The 11,998-nt window shown below is 30.4% G+C and overlaps 1 long non-coding RNA gene across 1 annotated transcript; it reads right to left on the reverse strand.

The window, feature by feature from the left end:
• Positions 1 to 5,396: 5,396 nt before the first annotated feature.
• Positions 5,397 to 10,058, reverse strand: LOC117683870 (uncharacterized). Its single transcript, XR_010710449.1, has 4 exons — positions 10,018 to 10,058; positions 8,007 to 8,080; positions 7,291 to 7,435; positions 5,397 to 6,508 (listed from the first exon to the last, which is right to left on the reverse strand). It is a non-coding gene; the product is annotated as an uncharacterized lncRNA (long non-coding RNA).
• Between the last annotated feature and the right edge of the window lie 1,940 nt (positions 10,059 to 11,998).

Below are 11,998 nucleotides of genomic sequence, written 5' to 3' on the forward strand. Positions count from 1 at the left end.
ATTCATACAGAAAATTTTCAACCTTTTATTGACCTTTTGATTTCAGTGCAGGAGAGACAAGTCGGGCATGTTTGTTCTCAGTCAAGTGTTTTGAGACCATAAAATTGATTTGCATTTTGCATAATAACAAGCCGTTAAGTGAAATTGATTCTTAGTTAATCTGCAAAAATAAACCAGCAGGACAGATACCATCTATATTTCAGTGACTTGTGTTTTAAATTGAAATGGAGAATGTTTGTAGGCAGAACTTTATTCAAACTGTTTGAATCTTGTTTAGCAAACACAAATTGCAATCATGCGACTTTAACGTACTTACTGGAGTTTGAACTGTTTGTGCGTAAGGTAGGAAGTGGGGGATATCCATGTGTTTTCATTGTAAATGGTGTTCATTTCGGATGTGTAAATACTCAATGTGAATCAGATATTTTTCGGTAACAATGAAGTTTTTATTTCATGAATGTGTAGTATTGGTTTTTCAAATATTACAGGCAAAAGTTTGTGTTCGGTAATATTTTATTAATTATAGATGTTGTATTACAAGCAAGTTACTTGGGAACCATACATATAATTTCTACGTACCATAAATCTGCCTTAAATAGAGACAAATGTAATGAGTCTTAGTGCTGATATTTCGATCAGTTATTCAACAGTGGTTCCACGGAGAACTTTCTACATATTTTACAGGTAAAGGGTTCGAGCTAACGATGCACCAATACAACATTTTTGTAATTTTTTTTTTATCTCAGCTGTATATTTATTCCTTTGTATCCATCATGGGTTTGGGATTATGGAAAATTTTCAGCGTCACAATCTGGGTCAGGGGCTGCGGAACTAGGTAATTACCACTAATGCGAATTTTTTTTTCGTGTCAGTTCAAAACTCTGTGTAATCTACCATTTGGGGAGTCTACTTTGGGGTGAAATCCTCAGCTTTTGCTTTTAGCCAGGTGAGGCAAGTTAAAGGGCCGAACCGGAACTTGATATATTGCACACATTCTTGGTAGATGTACAAAGAGGCGTGTTTACACCACAATCACCTGTGTGTGTAGGGGGGAGGGGGTACGGGAATTGATCCCTGTTGACAGGTTATGCTTAGTTATAGTTATATCGCTTCGAGAATCGGAAAATACATGAACCTGACTAAGTTTTGCCATAAAAATGTAAATTATAACAAAAATAAAATTAATTGACGTCAAATTAATAAGTATAAAAAAAACTGATGTACATCAACTCATCTGAACTCAGTTATAACATCGTTTACGAATTTCTCACTTAAGACTACAAGGCAGCATATTTTTTGTGCATGAGCAATATTGTCCTCGTTTTTAAAATTCATACTACAATTATGATACCATTTCAAGAGAAAAATGGATGAGATAAAAGTTTTAAAAAATCAATCTCATTCGAACACCACAAATCTACTAAATCTCATAATTATATCCGTCCACGTTAAAGATGAGGTTTTTACCCTATCCAGTATAATAGAGTCTTCTTGAATATTTGTTCTGGAACCATTATGACGTCATAATTGATTTAATGAATCTTTGTTCGTAATTTACACCTTTAAAATATTTGATAAGAAAAAAAGATCTATATCTGTATTTAAAGTAACATCAATACAAAGTGTTTGAAAGAGACTGTATGCATTCTATATATAATTCATTAGTATAATCACAGAAGTTGAAATGTTTCTTTTTTATGCCCTTTCAAAACTTTTTTTTTCTGAAAAACAATGCAGTCATAAGCGGTATTCTCGTATATAACAATTAATTTTTAGACCATAAACGTTATTGATCATGTTAATTAAGAATAAAAACACAAGAAGAAGGGTATATTTTGCACCTACGAAAATAAAAATTTCCCTTAAGCTTCTTGAACTGCACTCGGCCTTGTTATTAACCTAAGTCCGAAGACAGCAGAATATACCGTGTAATCTATAAAATAAATAAGGAGCGTCCCCTTTACCCCCTTCTTTCCCCGCCGAACATCTTGTAGTGTTACCTGATACATAGTTTGTTTAAAGATATCTGCTCTCTTCATTAAAAAACATGCAAATTGCTGAAAACCACCTGCATTGTAAATTGTAATTTTTTTTTTTAATATACAGTTTTTCAATTTATAATACATATAACACATTCATACACGCATACATACAAGTCATGATCTTATAAATCTAGAAAACTATTCAAGTTGATACAATTTTGCTGAAATGAATAAAGCTTTTCCATTCAAACCATCTAGTATCATTATGTTAATCATAAGAAGAGTTTCTGATAGCAACACATTTTTCAATTTTGTATCTAATGTCTAAGTGACATAGAAGACCTGCAAATATTGGAACTTTTTTGTTGTACAGACATTGAAAAAATATATTGTTTTGTATAGAGGATCAAAGTGTTGATGACTAAGTTAGAATTTGAAGGAGGAGTCTTTCCAAATAATATGTTATTCTCATTAAAGCCAACTCTTTTTGAAACAGCATGATATACATGTATATGCATACTTAAACTACTCCATAAATCTAAAGCAAAGGAACAGGATATGAAAATATGTTTAATAGTTTCAACTTCATAATTACAAAAAGAACATGTATCATTATCAACTATTTTTATCTTTTTTAGATACGATTTTACAGGAAGAATTCTATGTAGAGTTCTATATTGTAGCCACTGTATATAGTAGTATCTGTTGAAACATACTTTGAAAACATCCTGTAAAATTAGTTCGGAGAAGCCTCTTTCAAAGTTCTTAAAAAAGGATAGCTTTAGAGTCTTTTAAAATGCAATCAACAGCATATCTTACAAATCATGAATAACATTTCCATATTTTGATTTTACAAAGAAAGTGAACCAAATATTTTGTCATGAGAATCAACCCACATTGCTTGAGAAAAATTTTTAACGAATGAATGACTGACAAGACTGACTGTCAACAATTGAGGAAACACTTTGATTTACATGATTACAGTGTGACATTTTTTCATATGTCATTTTTAGTGAAAAAAGGTTGGAATTTTGTATCATTTAATATTAATTCGTTTGATGAGATATCGGTGCTTCTGACTGGTCGAAAATTTCTTTGATACCTGCATCAGTAAAATTTTGACCGGATTTACTTTTTTCATCTGTTATTAAACACTTTTTATAGAACGGGAATTTCCAAAACAAACACTGTCAACAAAGTGTAAAGTTGTGTCTGTTTAATTGTCAGCAAACCAAATACAAATATATAGGTATGAAAAATTAAAAGTTTCACCTTTAAATATAAACAATACATTTTATTAAATTCCAAAATAGAAATTAAGGGTCTTCTCACGATTTCGTCTGCTTGAGATCAATCAACATTTACTGCGAGGCTGGCTGTTCTTTTTCCAGGAATAATTATAACGAACATATTGGCCTATTCATTTTTACGGTAACACTGGTGTTCAAATTTGGTAACGATGAGTTTTAAATTTACACATATACATGATCGGTCATCAGAATAAGCATCGTAAAGCAAAGCTTCTGTATGAGTAGTGCATCAACTCCATCGGCGCATTCCGAGCGGCAGATATCTTTTTAAGTTCATCACAGGCTATCTAGTTACCACAACGTTCACAAAAGTAACTTATACAGACTATTCTTTGTCGACATTTCGACCACGATCGCCTCTACTTACATGGATATGCCCAGTTGCATTATATAGCGATCTAATAAAAAAACCAAATTTAACGATCTTTCAGCAAATTGAACAACATCACAAGATATTGCACGTATTTTCCTTTCGTTTTTAATCCACCCAGTTCAGATTTTAACTCGCTATTTGTGTTTAATCCGTTAAATTCAGCTTAATAGCTCTGCATCAGCTGAAGGTGCATCCATTTTGAATATTGTTGATTTTGTTGTTTTGTATTCATACGCGCCGCTTCATTTAAGTTATTTACATTTTTGATCAATGACACTTCACATTCTATGTTTTGAAAATGTTTTATTAAATGATAATAAATGAAGATAATAATATTTCTACTGATCGACGTATCAAAGAAAAAAATTGGCCCAAAAACTTTTTCATCAATACTGACTTTAATATTAACCGTGAGTATACCCCGACTTTACTGAACGGAGTTTGTCACGAACTGCCCAAAGTCAAATCTCTTGATAAAAGAGATCGAGATGTAGTCAGAAGCATTTTATGAACAACACGTTATTGTAACTAATGTAATATTAACAAATTGGCGATGACTTTCATCTTAAATCAAAATGTAAGGTATTATGTAACTAACGTAGGAAGTTATTCTAACATGATATATAACATAACATCTAACAATACTTAAAATGATGTTTTATGTATATATGTACACATGTTATTTTCCAATTTTCAAGTTAGAATGTCTAACTTTAATGTTGGAAATTCAAACTTTCGTCTACGATTTTCTTTAAAGTTGATATTTTCAATTCGGAATTTCTATTGTCAAAGTAGAAGTTTTCAGCTTTGATTTTAAAATTTTTATAAATGATACATGAACATGTATTCCGAGTAGTTTTTCATTTTCAGACAAATGTCTTTTAAAAAATTCATGTTTATCAACGCGGTGCAGATAATGGCATAAACAAAATACAAACGTATACAAATTGTACCGCTTTGTTTTTATTGTAACTGTCTCTTCTTGACACAATTCGATATTTGATCACTGATATGTAATGCATATATACCCAAAACAGTTTTGTATGAAAAACATTTCAGACAGTTTCGAGGCACGTTAAAACTGATATTTTTTCCATACAGAACTGTTTTTGGCATTTATCGTACTTAAATCACTGCCATTGAATTGTAGACTGCTGTAACAAAGGAATGACATCATGTACAGCCATGCATGACACTGTCTTTAGAGCGGATCGCCCTTAGCTGGTCGGAAGCTTAATGCCAGAACTTGCCAAGGCGCTTGTGCCCCCGCCTATTGAATGCTAGTTTATGATCAAATAAGATTTGATCCAACGGGAATCTGTGTTTGAAAAAATACATTTAAATATCACGTTAATGAGAATAATTTTTGCTTTGATATGCAATGATGAATCGTTCTGAAAACACAGAAAATAAAGCGCACTGAAAATTACGACGTTCAATTTAAAAATTCCCAACTCAAAGTTTAAATGAAACTGAATACAGTCGACTCTATTTTTATTCGGCAATATATATCGCTAAAGAGCACATGGCGGGTGTCCACAGATTTTCCCGTTGATGACAAGGAGACACGGCGGATGTGACTTGTCAGCAGAGGATGCTCTCTACTTGTCACCTGATCCTACCTCTAAGTTTTTTTTAAAGGTTTGTGTTTGTCCTGCTTCTATTTTGTACTTTTCCTTTGGACTTTTGATTTTGACCACTGTTCGTTTTCACCACATCTCGACAAAAGGATTTAAATCTATCTGATACATTATCATAATTAAAAAGTCCTCAGATATGAGGTATTTCAAGAGTTGTTTTTACTTTCCGAAGACATTTTTAAGACAATAAAGACAATTATTATTATCTTTGGCACATTGGCGTAAAGTGAATAGACATTTTTTCATGCGCCATAACAATCATCAGTTTTTCAAATATAAAATGTAAAGTATTCATTACCAGAAAAGGAAAGGAAAATATGTTTTGTCAATACCTAAGATGAAAAAAAACCATACTCCAAAAGCTGAATGCGTTTTATTGATAAATAATTATGCACGCTTTTCTGAATTGCACTCAATGTTACTTATGTTAAGGCAATTAAAATGGCCAGGAATCTTGATTGAACCGACACAATGCAAATGAATCACCGACGCAGTACAAACATTAAACAACTCCTGATATCCATAACATTTATATTTAGCTACATTTTAAGATATTTACATTTTCCAGTGCCCTGGTCTGTGATAACACTACGAATCGATTTGGTAATGTCAAATACATTTTATCAATACCTATTTTTATATTTAATCGTATTGCAAAAATTATATAAATATGTCATCTTTCTTTGAATATTATTTGATCACCTCATAATGCTCTAAGATGAATCCTTATTTTTCAAATTAACTAGGCATACTTAGAAAAGTTATTTAAAAATGTAAAGGATAAAACGCATGTAATTCAGGTATTTGGCTCATTCGATTTAAACATAGATAATGTTATGTCTTCTTTGAGATCCACCATCAATATTTAATCAAGTGATACATTCAATGCAAAGTTTACATATGAACAGACAATATTGAACCACATGAACGATCAGACGGTCAAAATGCATTTGATTATCAATCTTAAAATTTTATTCAACCTCAATATTTTTTTTCTAACATTAAAAGAAAGATTGTAATACAACGAAGAAACAAGAAACTATTTAACAGTTAAAGATAACTAAACTGTGGAAGTCAGTCAGCCCGTAATATTTTAAATCTTGATGTTAAAACTGAAATAAGCTGGATTAAAGATGATTAATAGCGTTCCTGTTCTGCGTAGTAGAGATCATTAATAATGTCTTCGATGTTGTCTTCTAAATCCTAAAGTAATAAAATAATTTTTTAAAATTGAAAAAAGTCTTAATCATCTATCTCATTCCTGTAAAGTGTTTAGTAGTTTATTGATCAAAAATTGCATAGAATGAAGAGTAAAATTGGGTTGTAGGCTCTTGAGCAAATTGCATTTAAAGTAATGCATAATATTATCATTACTTCATGAATTTCGGCATTAATTACCATTTGCATAATTATCTAATTTTCTTGAGGTAATGAATTACATTACCATGAGATCGTTAAAGAAATGCATTGCCATTACTTTTAGAAAATACTATTTTAGTTTTTTTTTTAAACAGAACAGCGAACTAAAGAGTTTTGCAAATGTTAAATATATGAAACAAACGGATATTTATGCATGTTCATGTTCACTATCAAAAGGGGAATGGGGTTAAAACTACTCAACGTTTTAAATTGTTTTGATACTTAGATCATTCTGAAGGCATTTTATGTCGTTGACCCATTCTTTACAATAAAGAATTTACTGAATGAATACCTAATTGCAATTTGTTAAAAAATGTTTCTGAACTCTTGATTAATCACAACACACTTAAACATGTATGAATAGTTTTAATGACAGTCCAAATAGTGTATAATTTTATTTTTGTTAACAATACAACAAAAATATTTTTATCTCAAGAATTAAATCTCTCTTTTTTAAAATAATTTTTTATGAAGCACAGTTTACATTCTTCAATTTACCACAATTTTGAAATGAATATGCATAAATAACTATAGTAACGACCGCATAAATATAACATAATACTTACCAACATCTTCTGATTAATGAATTCGTAGATAAAACGTATTCGTTTCTCTCTGTTCTCTATCTCTGACATACGTGTGGCATTTTTTTCTCTGTTTTCTTCTATTTGTCGAAGTATCCATTCAATTATTTCTTCCGGTGAATTCATTCTGCTCAGTGAATTATAAAGAAAGAAAACAATGGAAGAAAAGAAAGTGCTGATTCGATGCACAAAAATTCTAGTCCTTTTTAATATAGATAGAAAAATACAGGTTATCTTTTTTGATTGCAAATGAATTATTAAAGCTATGAAGTATTTACTTTCTGTTCATTCCATTTTTTTCAATTTGTAGTCTTCTACTTGATGAACGTTAACTGATTTTCTCTTTTAAACAAAGTTAGATGAAAGCGAATTGATAAACAGCTTTCACACCTAACAATGAAATAAATTCTTGTATTTTTTGCCTTCTATCATTTGTCTTTTTCATTATTCAAATAAGAAAAATATAAATAATTTGAATCTGAAATTTTTTTCACAATTTTTCAGTGCAATATGTAAGATTTGGTTAAATAATAATTACAATGTAATAACAGACAGATATCAAATAAATTAAATTGTATGTTCATTGGTTAATGGTATCCTTTAAAACATGAAAAGGTAGGTTGGTTTGGAAATAACGTATTTATTACAAACTTTTATCATATTAGCATATAAACATATCTTTGAAAGCAATGACTTACAATGAATTTCTCTTTCGGCCTTCCTTATTATCTTCTTTCGGGGGTTGGTTGTGGATATTATTCATTTTTGCATGCTATGCTCAAAGAAATGAAAATAAAACTTTATAGTGCTTAAATCGCTTTTATCTTTATTGACAAAACTTTAAATCAATATTTATTTTATTCTTAATTGAAGCTATCACCATTCGTGTTTAGATTGTGAAAAAATTTGTTCACATTGATTTCGTGGAGAAAGACCAAATTTATTTTCATCTTAGTAAATTAAATAGTATCATAGGAGTGGGATTTTTAAAATTTAAAAAAGATATTGTTATGCAAATTTATCATTTTTTACAAAAAGTTATTAGAATTATAATTCAAACTTTGCTTTCAAGAAGACATATATTGTTTTACCGTCGTGCACGCTCAATAGAGCATCTCTAGGAGAGGCTCTTATTAGTGCGAACGAGGAACACAGGAGGTATTAAAGTTGTGAATTTTATATCTCATGGTACAGTACCTGTACCTTTTTGATTTTTTCATAAAGCCCTGAAATAAATTCTGATTTAATTTCTAATAAAAAGCTTTCTTATTCGATCTTTATTCTATGTTGATTGTCATTGTCAAAATGATTAGAATTACGAACAGTAAAATACAAACATTTGCTTATGTAGTAAGAAAATTTGACTAGTCTATATATTGAAGGCAGATCATAGTAATTTGAATCTAATAAATCATGCATCCCCATTATAAATCCTACATTCCTATTGCGATAACAAAAACGTTGTTATACGATCGGAAGAATGTTTGTGCGTTGCATTGCGGTAATTTGTATTGCATTTGGTCGCGTCTGATTGGGGTGCACATTCAATATTTTAGGAGACTTAATGCGACGACTAAAACGCTAGCAACCAATGCAAGACATTGTGCAATGAATGAGACAGCTGGTGCAAAGCTAAACCATTTTGATCGTAGAGTATTGTAAAGTGCTGGTGAGTCAATTGTGTAAAGGTTTTCACTTTAATCATTTTATCTTTTCATTGCCTATCAATAGGTTTTTATGATCGTAAATTGCTCGTAAACAAAATGTAAAAGAGCTTTTACTTGAAACTTTTTGCATTGTTTATGAACAGTTTCCCGATCGTTCTGCTTCATTTTAATAATCTGGCACCATCCACTGTACAATCAGCATTGGTTCAACTAAACATTGAATAAAGGTAGAACACCTTGCATGACGATGAAAAATGGTGAGATAAACAACATTTTTGCATTGATCTTATTAGTCCACATTGTGTCATGAAAAAATAACATTCTCAGAATATCTTCCATTTGAAAAAAAAATTCAAATCATATTTTCAAAAATATTATAGGTTTACATTGAAAAGCATCGCATTTAGCATTCAATGTTAAACTAGGTTCTAATCCACTTAAAGCTTCATGTGATGGAAACATTTTTCAATACTATATCCGACCTAGAAATATGGTATGAAATACCACATTTAATAATACACCCTTATTGTCAGCTTTCAAGAAGACAAAGAGTTAGCTTTCAAAAAGAGTTAAACTTAATGGCAAAGCAAGATTTTTTATCTTTAACAAAAACGAAACTTGACATTTAGAGTTTTTTCCAATGACGTTTTGAGGTTTAAGTTTTATTGGTATGATCTTAACAAAATATTTTCTTCCATCTCAGGAACACTTTATTTCTACAGTAAAATACCGAGTCTAAATTGCAAGATTACCTAAAATTTCCATCGAAAAGGTATGAAAGATCCCAGATAACAAGATTAAGAATAAGTGCACATTCGCTATTTATTGAAACAGGTAGATATTGTAATCCAATTGTCCTAAAGGAAAAACGTTTATGCTATGCTTGTAAATCATGAGTCGAAAAAAAAATTAAAATTTATTTCTAACCATTGTAACTTGATAGTAGAGTTTGCTAAAGCTGTATTGTTTCGGACATTTTAGTGAATAATGAAACATGAAATATAACCCAAAGATACAAAATGAAAAACAAACGTATGCTTACCACAAATATGATCGCCAGTGAAGGTATATAGCTTTGCAAAGTAAAACAGAACATAAAAGACGGCGATGTAATTCATTTTATATTAAAATAATTTTTAGACAGATGCCCCTCAGATCGTCGCACGCAGACCGCTGATTGACTGATCAGGGTGTTTCTGAATAAATTACCCCATACATCAGCAGTTTGATTGTTAAAAACTTGCTAATGTGTCTCAACATTAAATAGTTATTCATATTCCAGTACAAACTTATGTAAGCACAGTAATTCCGTCCAGCAGGTTTGAATACATGTATTTATTGAAGAATTAAAAATAAGAAGGATATGTCTATAAATTTGAAAAGAAGTTTGAAAGAGAATGAATTTAAAATGTTTTATTCGATGCATTATATTGATAAATTAAACAGGCTTTTTCACATTACACGAACCTGCATAATGAATAAAAATCAGTGAAGATTTGATGAAATCATAGTTTACAGAGCCTATTCTTAAAAATCTTTGTTCCACGTCAAGAACAATACGACACATTATAAATCACCATCTATACTACTATATTAAAATAATAGACTCGTATTTTTGGGCTTTAATACCGAGAAATCGGAAGAGTTTTGTCTTTTGTGTCATAAAGTTAAAAAATCGTTGGTACTTGAAGATTACCCATTTGTTTTTATTTTTTCTCAATCAAGCTTCGCCAATTAATAATCAACGAAAATTCCTTTAAAAAATCCGGAAATCATCTGGATTTTTTGGATTTTACAATCTTGCACATGCGCAATACATTCACGCTAAATCACGGAAGGCTGTTTAGTTTAAGTTTCCACAATATCACATTTGCATGGATAAACTCAGAAACGATATTACAAGTACGTGTAAATTTTGTCTTATATTCTGTTCATCAAAGGAATACCGGATAGAACTCTAACTCAGTGCATTTAATATGAAATATCCCGAGAGTTCCGAATGTCAACATCGTGTGTAAATTCGAAGCGAGTAAAAACTTTGGTGAAAAAGTGTTGAATTCTTCATTAAAATGAATTGAATTTTTAGATGATACTTTGACTGTTATTTTCAATGCAGCCTCATTAATTTTCTCCAAAATCGTTACGGAGCGATTCTGCATTTTTTTGCGACATTACGGGTACATGGGAGGCATCTTAACCGGCTGTGGTGAAGGCCTGTTCCGAGATTATTCTAACTAAGCAGAGTGTAGTGAAATTAATTACTGTCAAAGTGGATAAAAGTATATTATTATCACACTTTATCAATTAAGAGTTTCCAAATATCATAATAATATTTTTGACCAAAACATGTTTAAAAAATTTGTTCAAAATGTCAATTTGTTAGTATGCAGTACTCACTAAATCCAGGTACATTGAGCCACCAAGAATATCTAGTAGTAATTTGACAAGTAGGATGATATTTTAATGTTAAACCAAAAACATTTGACAATTATTAAAAAGCAAACGTAATTTTTTATAGAGATATTAAGATAGAGAATTGGTGGACACATTTGTACACTGAAATTTGAAATACTATTGATGTAATTATTTTTTTTTATTCATTTAGCAATGTGTAAATGAAAAATGAAATAAAAATGTGGTCAAACCAAACGAAATATATTTCATTTGTTATATATCTACATAATTGCAAAAACGTTGGTTTGTACAATCAAGAAAACAATTGCTGAAGACTGGAAATTGGCAGGTGGCCTTGAATCTATAATGCAAGTCAGCATTAAGGGGAACATGTGACTAACTGATGATCAAATCATGCAATTATTCTAATAAAATGGAAAGGATGTTTAAAACATTTTTACAATTTGATAAATAATTTATAACCTTTTTTATAAAAATGTTCACAAATTCGTGCATATCGAAAATAATGAAAAGACATACTTAGATCTGCATTCTAATGTTCTCTTGGGAAATTAACTACTTCTTAATTATTTAAATACGTTAAACAAAATTTGAATTCTACACCAGTT

The sequence above is a fragment of the Magallana gigas genome, chromosome 10 (assembly GCF_963853765.1).
Source record: "Magallana gigas chromosome 10, xbMagGiga1.1, whole genome shotgun sequence".
Classification (NCBI taxonomy): domain Eukaryota; kingdom Metazoa; phylum Mollusca; class Bivalvia; order Ostreida; family Ostreidae; genus Magallana; species Magallana gigas.